The sequence below is a fragment of the Mus musculus genome, chromosome 4, assembly GCF_000001635.26.
Source record: "Mus musculus strain C57BL/6J chromosome 4, GRCm38.p6 C57BL/6J".
Classification (NCBI taxonomy): domain Eukaryota; kingdom Metazoa; phylum Chordata; class Mammalia; order Rodentia; family Muridae; genus Mus; species Mus musculus.
This window is the reverse complement of record NC_000070.6, coordinates 77,145,029-77,158,640: the sequence shown is the minus strand read 5'-3', so window position 1 is coordinate 77,158,640 and position 13,612 is coordinate 77,145,029. Positions and strand designations below refer to the sequence as shown.

The 13,612-nt window shown below is 36.5% G+C and overlaps 1 protein-coding gene across 5 annotated transcripts in view; it reads left to right on the top strand.

Moving 5' to 3' along the window:
• Ptprd (protein tyrosine phosphatase, receptor type, D) overlaps positions 1–13,612 on the top strand; it is a 2,270,506-nt gene that overhangs the window by 1,053,102 nt on the left and 1,203,792 nt on the right. The gene's annotated exons all lie outside the window — the stretch shown is intronic.

Genomic DNA, 13,612 nt, shown 5'->3' with positions numbered 1-13,612 from the left:
CATAAGCAAGACAAGAATTGTTTATGTTTTAAAAAAAAGTTTGTGATTTTATGGTTGGACAATTTGTTGTCATGGTTTGATCTCAGAAACATTTAATATAGGTAGGGTTTATTATGGTGGTTGTCTTCCCTGATAGTGATACAGTATATTCATTTTTAATATTTTGATCTATTCTATTAAATTCTTTCTTAGTACTTTCTTTTTTTCTCCTTTTATTAGATATTTTCTTCATTTACATATCAAATACTATTCCAAAAGTCCCCTATACCCTCCCTATGCCCTGCTCCCCAACCCACACATTCCTGCTTCCTGGCTTCCTGGCCTGGCATTCCCCTGTACTGGGGCATATGATCTTTGCAATACCAAGGGCCTCTCCTCCCATTGATGGCCGACAAGGCCATCCTCTGCTACATATGCAACTAGAGACACAGTTCTGGGGGGGGTACTGGTTAGTTCATATTGTTGTTCCTCCTATAGGGTTGCAGACCCCTTGGTTACTTTCTCTAGCTCCATCATTAGATGACTAATGATGGAGCCCTGTGCTCCATCCAATAGATGACTGTGAGCATCCACTTCTGTTTCTTAATTAGAAAACAAACATAATCATTCTCCTTTCTCCTGTGCTTTCCCCCAGCCCACATTTGGCTTTCCTGTTTTCTGCCTTTGTCTGTGTCATTTATGCTTAGATGGCCACTGTGCTCATCGTCATGACTATTTGCTGTGCTTGCCTCCTAGGTTTACCTAGTTTACTATTTCAGGCACTTTCTATACAAAGTACATTTCAGATAGTTCTTATTTTGTAACACATTCCTTAGCTACAAGCAAGCAGAGTCTAGCACACTCGTGATCTCCCTGTGACTGTCTGGGCACCTCTCCTCAGAAAGGCCACTAGACTATCGTAAGAATTTCTTGTAAGAATGTTCTCCACTGTCACTGCTTAACCTTCACACTGGAAAGCTATTTCTGTGTGCTAGGGGAGTGATTTAGATTTGTGGCTGGTTTTAGACTTTCTCAATAGATGAACTTCCTTGTAATTTGAACTCAAGATAAGGACTACATATGCTATTAAAATGTTTGCATGAGTTCAGATGAGATACTTTCTATTATATTGTAACAAACTACTCTAAGCTGTATTGCAATTTTTAATATTTATAAGGACTCTGTTACTTGAGGCTGACTTGCTTCATACAGTATTAGCTTAGGTCACTGTGTGGTTCAGTACATCTTCATCTGACTTAGTTTGGGTATTTACAGACAGCCCCTTTCCTACTTCTAAATCTTTGATATTATTTTTTATTACTATTGAGACCACCATATTCATGATGCTGTGTGCTTCAAGACAACATCAACCTGACTGTTCAAACCTGCAGCAACGTCCTCCTGCACAGGGAGCTATGCCTATACACATCAACAGGCAGTGCAGTGAAAAGAGATTCCACTATGCACAATCACATTTCAATGCCCTATTTAACCAACCCTTCTAAATTGCCTTGACCAAATTTTGTCACAGTGTGTCTTACCTAGACATTGGGGCATCTAGGTGCTTTTAATTCTTTTAGCCTTATGGCTTATTCCTCATCCTAAGTCAATAAATAATTAAAAATAAGGTAGGCTATTGAAACCTATAGAGGGATATTCGTCTTCCCATTTAACTTTTTAAGTTCAATTACAATATTAGCTTCCTAATCTAAATAAGAGAGATGTAATATTGTACATGATCTGTTGGTTATAGAATAATTACCAGAACAAAAATGTCTGCTGCAACTTTTATGTATAAGGTTGTAGCAGAAACAATGTCGAGGGCTTATATGTTCTATTTTTTTACCTGCACTTTATTTTCCAGAACCTAGACACTTTGACATTGAACTAAGACTATATATTAAAGTATTGATAACATACAAAAAAACAGAAACTTAGGTAAAAAATGTTCAACATTCTAATTTGTCTATGCAAATCATTTTTTCAATTTAATATCTAATATAATCTCCTAATCTAACATAATCTATTCAATCTATGTTAGTTAGAATAATTATTTTCTTACCAATATACCTTCATGTCACAGAACCCGAGTGTCCTGGCTCTACTCCACACTCCTATCCACTCATGATGCTGTAGCTACAGAAGAGCTTCTTATATTCAAACATTCTAGGTGGCTCTCACTTAGCTTGTGTACCTGCTGGCACCTATGCAGAGTACTTTCTCTTCCTGTGGTCATAATTTCTACTATCTAGATCTTCAAGAAAGTGCCAGATGTGATAACTCATTTCCTAACCCACACCTGTTATTTTATTATGTCACACTATGCTTACCTGAGATTACCTCGTGGTTCCCTTTACTTTATGTGCTATGCTTATTGTATGCTATACCATACAATCAGTGCACCATTAGACCTCAGACAAGTACCTGGCCCTAGGAAACACTCAGTAATAATTTGAATGTGATATCTACAATACCAGACTTTCTGGGTTACAAAAGAAAATGTCAAAAGTATGATTTTTAAATTCATATTCAATTATAGATGGTGATTTTTATCACATTTTATTCTCAGAACAAAGGAATTCAATTTATAATACTTTATTCAATGCTAGTTCTGTGTCTCTAGGCACTTAATTCATGTTATATGGCTATTTTTAAACAAAGCCATTTTATAATCTTTTTTTGGATATTAGACCATTCAGTGGAAAATGAAAATAACCCTGTAAGTAATCACTGACATCATGTATCAATGTCAATTAAAGAACACATCAATATTTCCACCCCTGTCTGTCTGCATTAATTCATACATTATTATGCACTAGTGTCTTGGCATCTGCTGGTTCAAGATCTGCCAGTTTCGAGTACAGCATCACTGACTCGGATGCCATATGGTTGCCCCTTTTTGCTCCAAGTTTTGATCAATCAAGTGATGCCAAGCTGACTCATAGCATTCTAAAGAAGGAAGAGGTTTGGTGTGAAGCCAATCTACTGAAGTGTTTTCTTAAAGATTTGCATGAAGCTATACCAATTGCAGAATTATATAAAAATACACTTCAGGGGCTGGTCATGGCAGTGTGCACCTTTAGTCCAATCTCTGAGGAGACAGGTGCAGGCCAAGCTCCGTGGGCTTGAGGCCAGTCTTACCTACAGAGGGAATTCCATACTAGCCAGGATTACACAGTAAGACACTGTTTCAAAACAAAAACAAAAACAAAAACAAAACAAAAACAAAAACCCCTAATTTGTTTTTTAAAAATCATGTTTAATGATTTTTCTCAGAGACATCTCAGAGACAAACTTCAAAATTTGTTTTCCCTAAAGGAAAATGCTTTTTCAAAAATTTCAATTGATACTGTGCTCATGTGCATGACCAAAATTACTCTTCATCACCAGTAGCAGTAGCGATAGCTTTTATCCCCTGAAGCAGCACAGCCTGTTCTAACACTGACAGCAAGTAAAAGAGAAAGCAAGCCAATGGTGGTATATTTTAGCAATGTTTAAATGACTCTAAAATGTTCTTGAATGTTTTGAAAGATGTGCTGATCATAATCTCATCATCTGGAAAGCATACAAAGAGCTCTTGCCTGTGCCTTTTCTATGACTTAGCCCACACTGTTCAGTTATGTATAGCTTCCACAATTTCCAAAAGCAGCAGAGGCCACAGTGAAGATATGGAAAATGACATGGAAGAAATGAAGATAGAAGGAAAATGGTACAAATCAATCAACAGAAGAGACTAAAATAAATGCAAAGTTAATCCAGGAGAGCATAGCATGAGGCTGGAAAATGGTGAAAAAGCCTGTCTCTGAAACAGCTGGGTCCAAAACAAAGAGTTTGCAAGTTTAGCCATAAATTACAACATGTATGAGATATAGAATTTCTCATATTTACTATTAAAGAAGTGTGACTCTTGGGCGTTTAGATGGCTAAGCAGGTAAATGAACTTGCCATGAAACCCTGCGAACCAGAAGTTCATTCAGAATCTATGGGGAATGAAAGAGTTGCTGCTCAAAACTTCCCTTCTGACTTCCACATACATATTGTGGCATATAGTGCCTATACTCACACTTGCACACGTACTTCACACACACACACACACACACACATACACACACACACACACACACACACAGAGAGAGAGAGAGAGAGAGAGAGAGAGAGAGAGAGAGAGAGAGAGAGAGAGGTAATAACAATAACAAGAAGGAGGAGGGGAGGAAGAAGAAGAGGAGAATGAAGAAAAGCAGGAGGATGAGGAAGAAGAGAAGAGGAGAAGAAGAGAAGAGAGGAGGAAGGGGAAAGAGAAGGAGAAGGAGAAAGAGAAGGAAGGAAGAGGAGGAGAAGGTGAAGAAGGAGAAGGAGAAGGAAAGAAGAGAAGGAAGGAGAAGAAGGAGGAGAAGGAAAGGAGAGAAGGAAGGAGAAGGAGAAGGAGAAAAGAACGAGAATATTTTAAACACAATGTTGTGACTGTAGAAATGACTTCATAGCTGACAGTATGTACTGTTTCATAAGATAAAATTTCAACTCCCAGCACCTGCAGATTGGTTCACAACCATCTGTAATCCAGTTAAAGATGATGTTATGCTCTTTTCTGGTCTCATTAGGTAATATGCATTCACAAGATACATGTAGACAGTACAGGCAAAACACTCATAAACGTAACACCAAAAAATAATAAAAATGCAACTTTGTAGCACTGAGGACTCATAGAAACATTGGCAGCTAAAAGGCTTCAAAGACATGACACATCCTCTCTGGACACTCGCAGGCTAGCTTAGCACTGAGTCCATGTGAGTAGTGCTTCAGAGAAAGCTCGTGCAACAGAATGCAGTTCTATGAAGTACATTGTACGGGAAGCCATAGATTAGTTTTCTAATTATGGTTTGCTGAGGATCATGAAATGGTTTGAAGCAGGAAAAAAAGATCATGCAATGAGGATGTTCATGGAATTTCACAAGACGATGTTACAAGTAACATTTAGATTTTTATAATCCCATGCAATTTATATTGGTTGATAATGTTACCCATAATTGTTTACATTAAATTTTTAACAATACCTACTGTGAATATAATATACTGTTAGCAGGCTATATGGGAATAAGACTCAAGTTTAATGCCGATTACTACAGGAACTTAACATCCCCATAGCTAAAATTCAAGTTTGACTGTTAAAACTTATTGTGTGTCACATGTTTACCACTTACTTGGTATGACTACACAGATTGTTCTTAATGACTATGTTCTTATATTTTTTCTTTAAAAAAGAAAAGAGCAAAATAATTCTCCCTTTATAATAATATATTTCAATAGGATTTGAGTTGGTTCAGATAAGAGCTGTTTACTTACCATACCAATAGTAACCAGCACATAGATCCTTAGTAACATAAAACATTTGTCCCACTTATTGCCTCCTGGTGTATATCAGGAAAAAGAAATCTCAAAGAATAGTGGTCATATGAAGGATTCTTCTAGTAACTTAAAGCATCAGGTGAACATTTCTTGGACTTCAAGAAACTGTAATTAGTAGGTGGAGATGTTGAGATGAAGGTAGACATTCCTGAATCCTTCTGCTCTCTTCTGTACCTTTTGCCAAACTTTTCTTTTGCTACAAGAAAGATTTAATTGAAAACAAGAGTGCTGGGCTGAATACTGCTTCCACAGATTCCCAGTTAAATTAGAAGGGGCTTTTCGTTTAAGGCCTTGTGTTGATATGTCACTGTGCTCTGTCACTTTGAGAAGCGACGGTGCTTCATTATCAGTACTGAGCCCTGGCAGACATCTGATGGAGACGTAGACTAACACAGCATGCCAGAATGATGAAGGCACTGCTCACCTTCAAAACTACAGGCTATGGACATGCACAATGCTGCTGACCCTGTGCCCTGCACAGCCCAGTAGCTTGAATAATCTTGTACAGTAAAATTTCTTTAACATTGAAATCTTCATAGGGTTGATTGTATTCAGACAAAAACCTGGATAGGTGTGAGTTTCTTAGAGGCACACCATCCAAAGTCCTTATTACCTAGTCAAATACATAAAATTATAGTATTATAACTATTTTTGCTTTTTTATGTGAAACTACTATTTATTACACCTTTAAAGAATGAAAATTAAACAGGAAGATACCCAGGAAGTCCTAACTGTTTGTCAGGGACATTACCATTCTTGTAGTCAGCCCTTGTGTCAGTTGGTTGCCAGTTTCTGAGTTCGGTGCTATAAATGGAAAGGAAGACTAAGATTCTATGTCTAGAAAAGAACTGGATGAGAAAGTGGTGACTGGGAAATAACATCAAGAAAAGGACCATAGGTAGAATCTTGCTAAAGCACAGAATACACATATTTGGATATCTCATAGTCAAAGATATGTAGAAACAGTATATGCCCAGCTATTGCGTCCCACTCGACCGGCAAGAAAGATGCAACAAACCGGAATCTTCCGCGGCAAAAGCTTTATTGCTTGCTTCTTCAGGAAGACCCCGAACCGGGAAAATGGCACCCTTATATAGCCCACAGCGTGACGTTTCAGCACCTGATATGGCGTGACAGCTCCTGATTCGTTGCTCACCCATCACCCCACTATTACGCCCCGAAAATGGGAGTGACTAGGAGTGAGTTCACTCTCGCGCCTGTGTACAAGGCTTGTTTACTAGTTAGGCACAGCGGAGGCCAGCACCATCTTATAATGGCGATTGCTCGGGACACGGCTCTCCACACCCAGCCATATTCACTTCCCAGTCAGCAAAACCCACATATGGCAATAGTAATATTTACATGACATTACTTCTTTAGGCTACAAACATGGCTTCTCTGTAAGACAGTTGAACAGTCATTTTTAAGTGAACCTCTGAGAAAACTTATTAAGATTAGTAATGACTCAGCTTTACTGTTTGCTCTCACCTTAACATTACCTATCCACATACTCACACATACTATACAGAAACACGTATGCAAACACACACGTACTTGTATACAACACAGAGACTCAAATATTCATTTGCACATACACCCTTCACACATACACCCTTCAAACACACACACACACACACAGACACACACACACACACACACACACACACAGAGAGAGAGAGAGAGAGAGAGAGAGAGACACACATACTTGTCATCTCTTTCTGTACAGACATGTTCTTATTCTAATATCCTTGCTACATAGAAAGCACTTTTATTGTGTTTTTCTTTACTTATTCTATTTGAGATTTGCAACTGTGATCAACACTGTAACAGATATCTAAGGAGTATTTAAAGTAGTATGTATTGTAAAGAATTGTATTTCTAACACTTAGTACTAATAAACTTTAGCAGTATTCTTAGACTCCTTAGCTATTGTTCCCAAAGCCCACCACACTCTGGGGCATTACTCATGTATGTAACACTGCTGCTCTGAATATTAATCAAAACTTTTATATTATTTTCACAACCACAAGTTAGTATCAACATGAAGAATAGTAATGGGATAACAAATAATGAAAACAAGATGCCCTGAATTTGAGAGAGAACAAGGACAGGTATATGGAAAAGTTTGCAGGGAAGGGAAGGAAGAATGAAATGATATAATTATATTTTAATTTCAAAATAAAGAAATATTTTTCAATCAAGTGAAATGGAATGAGTTATAAAATATTTTATTTGACTTCCTTATATTTTCAGAATATTTGGTCAATTAACTTGATCATAATAGGCAACTTAATAGTCAAAAGGGATAAATATTTTTTGCATTTCATTACCAGTTTGAAAAATGAATGAATCATATGATTGGGTGCAATTTCTTTGAAAGTATATCCTCAGTAAGTCTGCCTCTGGTGGCTGAGTATATGACAAGTGTTCCTTCGTGCTGATGGATGTAATCATTGGCATAGAGTAAAGGAAGTCTGCTTTACATAGTTACAGAAGAGATGCTTCCTAACAGTCCTTTGCAGTGAATTTGTCTGCTCTCAGTCTACTAAGATCATGAAGGTGAGAACTTGATCATCACATTTGCAATTACACCTTAGACACGAAATATTATTTATATATGTATATATAATATACTTCTGTTTCCCAGTATATTTCCAGGTACTTGGTGGTAAAGGAGTGAAAAGGAGTGAGTGGTATTATGAACAAATAAGAGCTGACCTAGTTGCTACCAAAGAGAAATGAAGACGGACTAATTTTAGTGAATATGGAATATGTGGCTACTGTCCTCATTCTTTCAGGATTTCATAAACAATACTCTTAGAATGTCAAACAGACCTGAAGAATATCTCATATTATTTCTTGTCACACTTTATGAAGAAAATTTAACAAGTTGTAGCTGTCATAATGGTGTACCTTATGAGACAGAACATGTAACACAGCAACAAATATATGAAGAGATCAGCAATTTAGAATCAACTGCTTTATACTTCTATTTTTAAATTTTCCCATGATTTGACCTAACATTCACAGTAATTTAAAGTGTGTGAATGTGTATGTCTATGCCACTTTGAATTCTGGCTATGTGATGAGTTTATTTTAAAAATTAAGTCAAATTTTGAAAGAAATTAACTGAAAACTGTTATAAAAAATTACTTACTGTGACTTAAAATTTAGATTTAGTAAAAACAGTAAGAAAAGGTCAAGTGTCTGGTTGCCGTCTTCCAAACACCCTTGTTTGTCCACAGAGGGTGTACATACATACATGGTTATTAAGGATAAAATTAATACATCATCATTTGCTCAAAGTTCTAACATGGTCTCCAAATGTTAATGTGGACTGGCAGCAAACATCATCATCACTATTACATCATGTTTATGAATGCAAGAAGTCAGAAAAATGAATATTGGTATTTCATATAGAATTGAATATTATTTGAAATGTATCTTTCCATAAAATTGAACAGTCATTTCATATACTGTCTATTGTGTTGAAGGGAAAAAAACAACCAAAATGAAAACTAGGCGACATTAATTAGAGGGCAAATTAAAACAGACCGGGGCAGGAAAAGAGTATTAAACAGGAGCACTGTGGCACAAAATAATTCCTTTGATCATTCTGATAGAAAGCAAATACCAACTTAATCTGAATGGGCTCATTATTCCCAGTGTGTCATTTAAAAATGAAAAGAAATGTCAGCTAAATCACCTGAAAGCCATTATTAACAACCATCAGAGTCCTAGAAATTACATCTTAGGTCATCGACATGTGTACTGTGGTAGGTTAATGAGTATCGATTATTTAAGATAAAGAGGAAATGTTGACCATGATTTGAAGGAATCTCTACCTACATTAAGAGAATAAAAACATAAACAAATAATCTTAATTCCATTGATTCAAAAATGATCCTTTTAGGTTCTATTTAATATGCATATATTTAATTTTTTGTCCTGATAACTTTATGTAGGACTTTCATTATTATTTCCATTGTTTTTATTTGAAGGCTTTTAAACAACCCCAGGAAGAATATGGGAATCCCATGTGTTCAAGTCATCAGCTAATGAACACTTCCATAGATATGATCCTTGTTTGTAAATGGGCAGTTTGTTCATGAGAGCAATACCCTTTGCTTATTGTTTTCTAGCTGATAGTGAGAGATTGCCCTCTGTCATAGTGTGAGTAATGAAGATATAGGTGTGTTTGTTAACGTGGAAATTTCTAAAAGCAACTACCACTATTCTTCAGTTATGAATTTCAAAAAATCTACCGATTTCCAAAGTCACCTGGACCACATATTTAACAGAAATATTGTCCTCAAGAACCTTGGGAACTGCCAGCATAGATCCAAGGTGTAAGGACCTGTAGAGCCTTTCTCTAATTTTTCTGAAATTTCCAGGAAATGAACATAGGGATCTTTAGTCTTTGCCACATCTGTGCTTTGCAGTCGTGTGAGGACTTATCCAAAGTACAGCTCCATACTGGAAACTAGCAGGCACAAAAGTCAGTTCTGAACTGCAGTGAGGTTTTGGCAAGGTGCCAGTTTGGATCAGTAAGGACAGGTAATGAGCACTTAATTTCAGGCTCTAAAGCATTCCAATTTTTATTGTCCTCCGATTTATTATTTATTTATTTATAAATAAATTTTATAAATTTATAAATTTTATAAATTTTATAAATTTATTTATATTTATTATTGTCCTCCGATCCTGACAATTGGAATGTGAAGACTAAGTGCTCCACATGTACAGCCTTTACATTCATAGGAACTGCTTCAGATTCTATCATATAGATTTTATTTTTTGAGTTCATTCACACAAAAATCCATGGTCTGTGTGTATTCAGACCCACATTTGCTGTATTTCCACCTAGCTCTTCTCTAAATGATCCATGTTCACTTGTGTTTGTCAGGGTTTCAAAGTTAAAAGAACGTGCAGAAGATTCTGCCATATTCAACCCAATATGTGCTCTGTATTTAGTGTAGAATCTGGCCACTAGTGATAAGTAAAAATAATCAGTCAGGCTGGGAAGATGGCTCAGTCATTAAAGAGTAGGCTCATAACCAAACTATAAAAATAATCAGTCATATTATTGGGAAACATTTTTATATTTTCTTCTATCTATAACATTAGCCACAATAGATTTCTAACTAGAAATTAATATCAGCATGAATGTATACACATAAAATATTCTATCACTTTATTTGCATAATAATACAACAAATGTAGGTCCTGCTTAAAAAGCATTTGGCATAGTGAACTAAACATTGTCAGACAATCTACTGCAGGATGGGTGGTCAACTATTAAAGATGGCTGAGCATGGTGGTGTTTGCCCTTAATCCCAGTACTCAGGAAGCAGAGGCAAACAGAGTCTGTGAGTTTGAGGCTAACCTGATTTATATAGTGAGTTACAGGATAGCCAGAACTCCATAGAGATAAGACCCTGTCTAAAACACTAAAACAAAACAAAACAAAGATAAAAAATAAATAATTTACAAACAATTTATATACAAACCCTTACAGCATCATATTTCAAAATAGCCCAAAGCAAAACCACCTCTTTTTTAGAAATAGTTAATAGACAAATGCAACAGCCTATCTAGGTGATAATACTTATTCATAAAATGAGGAGATATTCATGACATATTCATAAATATTTCAATATTTAAATGATCAGACAGCATATATAATAGCAATCTTTGTTACTTTTTCTTCACACGGGTATGAATATGGGAGCCTACAAAGATGTAGACACCAATAATTGATAATTGGATCAATGAGATAATTAGACATTTCTTTTTCTGCCACTTCTTTATTAATTTAGTCACTTTCGTCCTGATCACAGCCCCCCTCCTCCCAGCTTGTCACTTACTTGACCCCTCCCATTCCTCCCTGTCCTTTATCTCTGAAAAGGGTGCGGTGTCCTGGGAACCAACCAAACCTGATACCTCAAGTCACCTCAGGACTAGGAACATCCTCTTCCATTGAGGACAGCCAAGACAGCCCAGTTAGGGGGCAGGATCCACAAGCAGGCAACAGAGTCAGGATAAGCCCCTGCTCCAGTTGTTTGCAGACACAAATGAAGCCCAAGCTGCACATCTGTTACTGGATCCTACATACAGCTATTGCATGTTCTTTGGTTGTTAGTTTAGTCTCTGGCAATCTCCAAGGGTCTAGGTTAGGTGACTCTGCTTGTCTTCGTATTGAGTTCCTATTCCTTCTGTGTTCCTCAATCCTTCCCCCACAAAACTTCACGAGCTCTATCTAAGGTTTGGCTGTGATTCAATATCCAAAAATCCATCAATGTAAGCCACCATATAAACAATCTGAAATAAAAATAACCAACATGTTCAACTCATTAGATTTTGAATAAGCCTTTGACAAAATCCAACACCCCTTCACTTTAAAAGTATTAGAAAGATCAGGGATACAAGGCACATACCTAAATACAATAAAGGCAATTTACAGCAAGCAAGAGCCAACATCAAATTAAATGGAGGGAAACTTGAAAACATCTCAGTAAAATCAAGGACAAGTCAAGGTTGGCTACTTTCTCCACTTTTCTTCAATACAGTATTTTAAGTTCTAGCCAGAGCAATAATGCAACTAAAGGAGATTAAGGCAATATAAATTAGAAAGGAAAAATGAAAGTATTGTTATTTGCAGGTGATATGATAATATGCAAAAGTGACACCAAAATACTCTACCTACCAGAGAACTCCTTTTTATTAGATATTTTCTCCATTTACATTTCAAATGCTATCCCCAAAGTCCCCTATACCCTCCCCCCATCCTCTCCCCAACCCATAGCCAATAACAAACTTCAGCAAAGTGGCTGGATACAAAACCAAATCAAGAAAATTTGTAGGCCTCTTGTTTACAAATGATAAGTAGGCTGAGCAAGAAATCAAGAAAATAGCACCCTTCACAATAGCCACAAATAATATGAAATATTATGGTGCAACTCTAACCAAGCAAGTAAAAATATTGTATGACAAGAACTTTATGTCTCTGAAGAAAGAAATTGAAGAAGATGGACAGATCTCCCATGCTCATAGACCAGTAAGATTTACATAGTGAAAATGACTCTCTTACCAAAAGCAATCTCCAGATTCAGTCCAATTCCAGTCAAAATTCTAACACAGTTTTTTATCGACATGGAGAGAACAATTCTCAACTTCATGTGGAAAAAAAACATGAAAGCTAAAACAAGACTATAAAATAAAAGAACTTCTGTAGGCATCAACAACCCTGACCTCAATCTATACTGTAGACATTTCTCAGACGAAAAGATACAAGTCGCCATGGTCGCCATCCTTATCCATAAGGTAAATGCAAATATAATTACTTTTATATTCCGCCTCACTGAACAGTAAATAGATGTTACCAAGAAAGGAATACTGTTGAAAGTGTGTGTTGGGGGAAAGAAGCCCTTATTCACTATAATTGGAGGTATAACTGGTTAAGACACCAAGGAACTCAAATTGGGGAACTTTCAAAACACTGAAAATAGTACTACCAAAAACCAGCTACTCCACTCTTGTGCATATCCCCAAAGGATTGGATATCCTACTACAGTAATAGCTGCTTATTCATGTTCATTGCTGTTCTAGTCACAATTGCCAGGAAATGGAAGCAGTCAAACATCTGTCAACAAATAGGATAGAATAATGGATAGGAAAAAGATAATGAAATGTGGTTCACATGAATAATATGATGTTATTCAGCTATAAGGAAAAGTGAATTTATGCAATTTTCAGAAAAATGTATCCATGGAAATATTATATTGAGATATTTCAGAGTCCAAAAATTTCTCTATCTCTCTCTGTCTCCTTTTCTTTCTCTCCACCACAAACCTTAGCCTCCAACTGAGTTTTATGTGAGATTAGTTTCTCTCTGTCTCTGTCTGTCTCTGACTCTGTCTCCCTGTATCTGACTCTGTCTTTCTGTCTCTGACTCTGTCTCTCTCTGTCTCTCTGTATCTGTCTCTCTGTATCTGTCTCTCTCTCTTTCTGTATCTCTGTGTATATATCTCTCTGTGTGTATCCGTGTGTATGTCTGTAAATGCTCTGAACACCAGGACTTTGTGGTCCTATAACATTGAGTTATAAGATGGTATAAGTAACTTTGGGTCTACTGAAGAATAGTTAAACAAAGGGGCCATCCCTCTAGTCCTTAATTCATTCCTTCACACACACACACACACACACACACACACACACACACACACACACA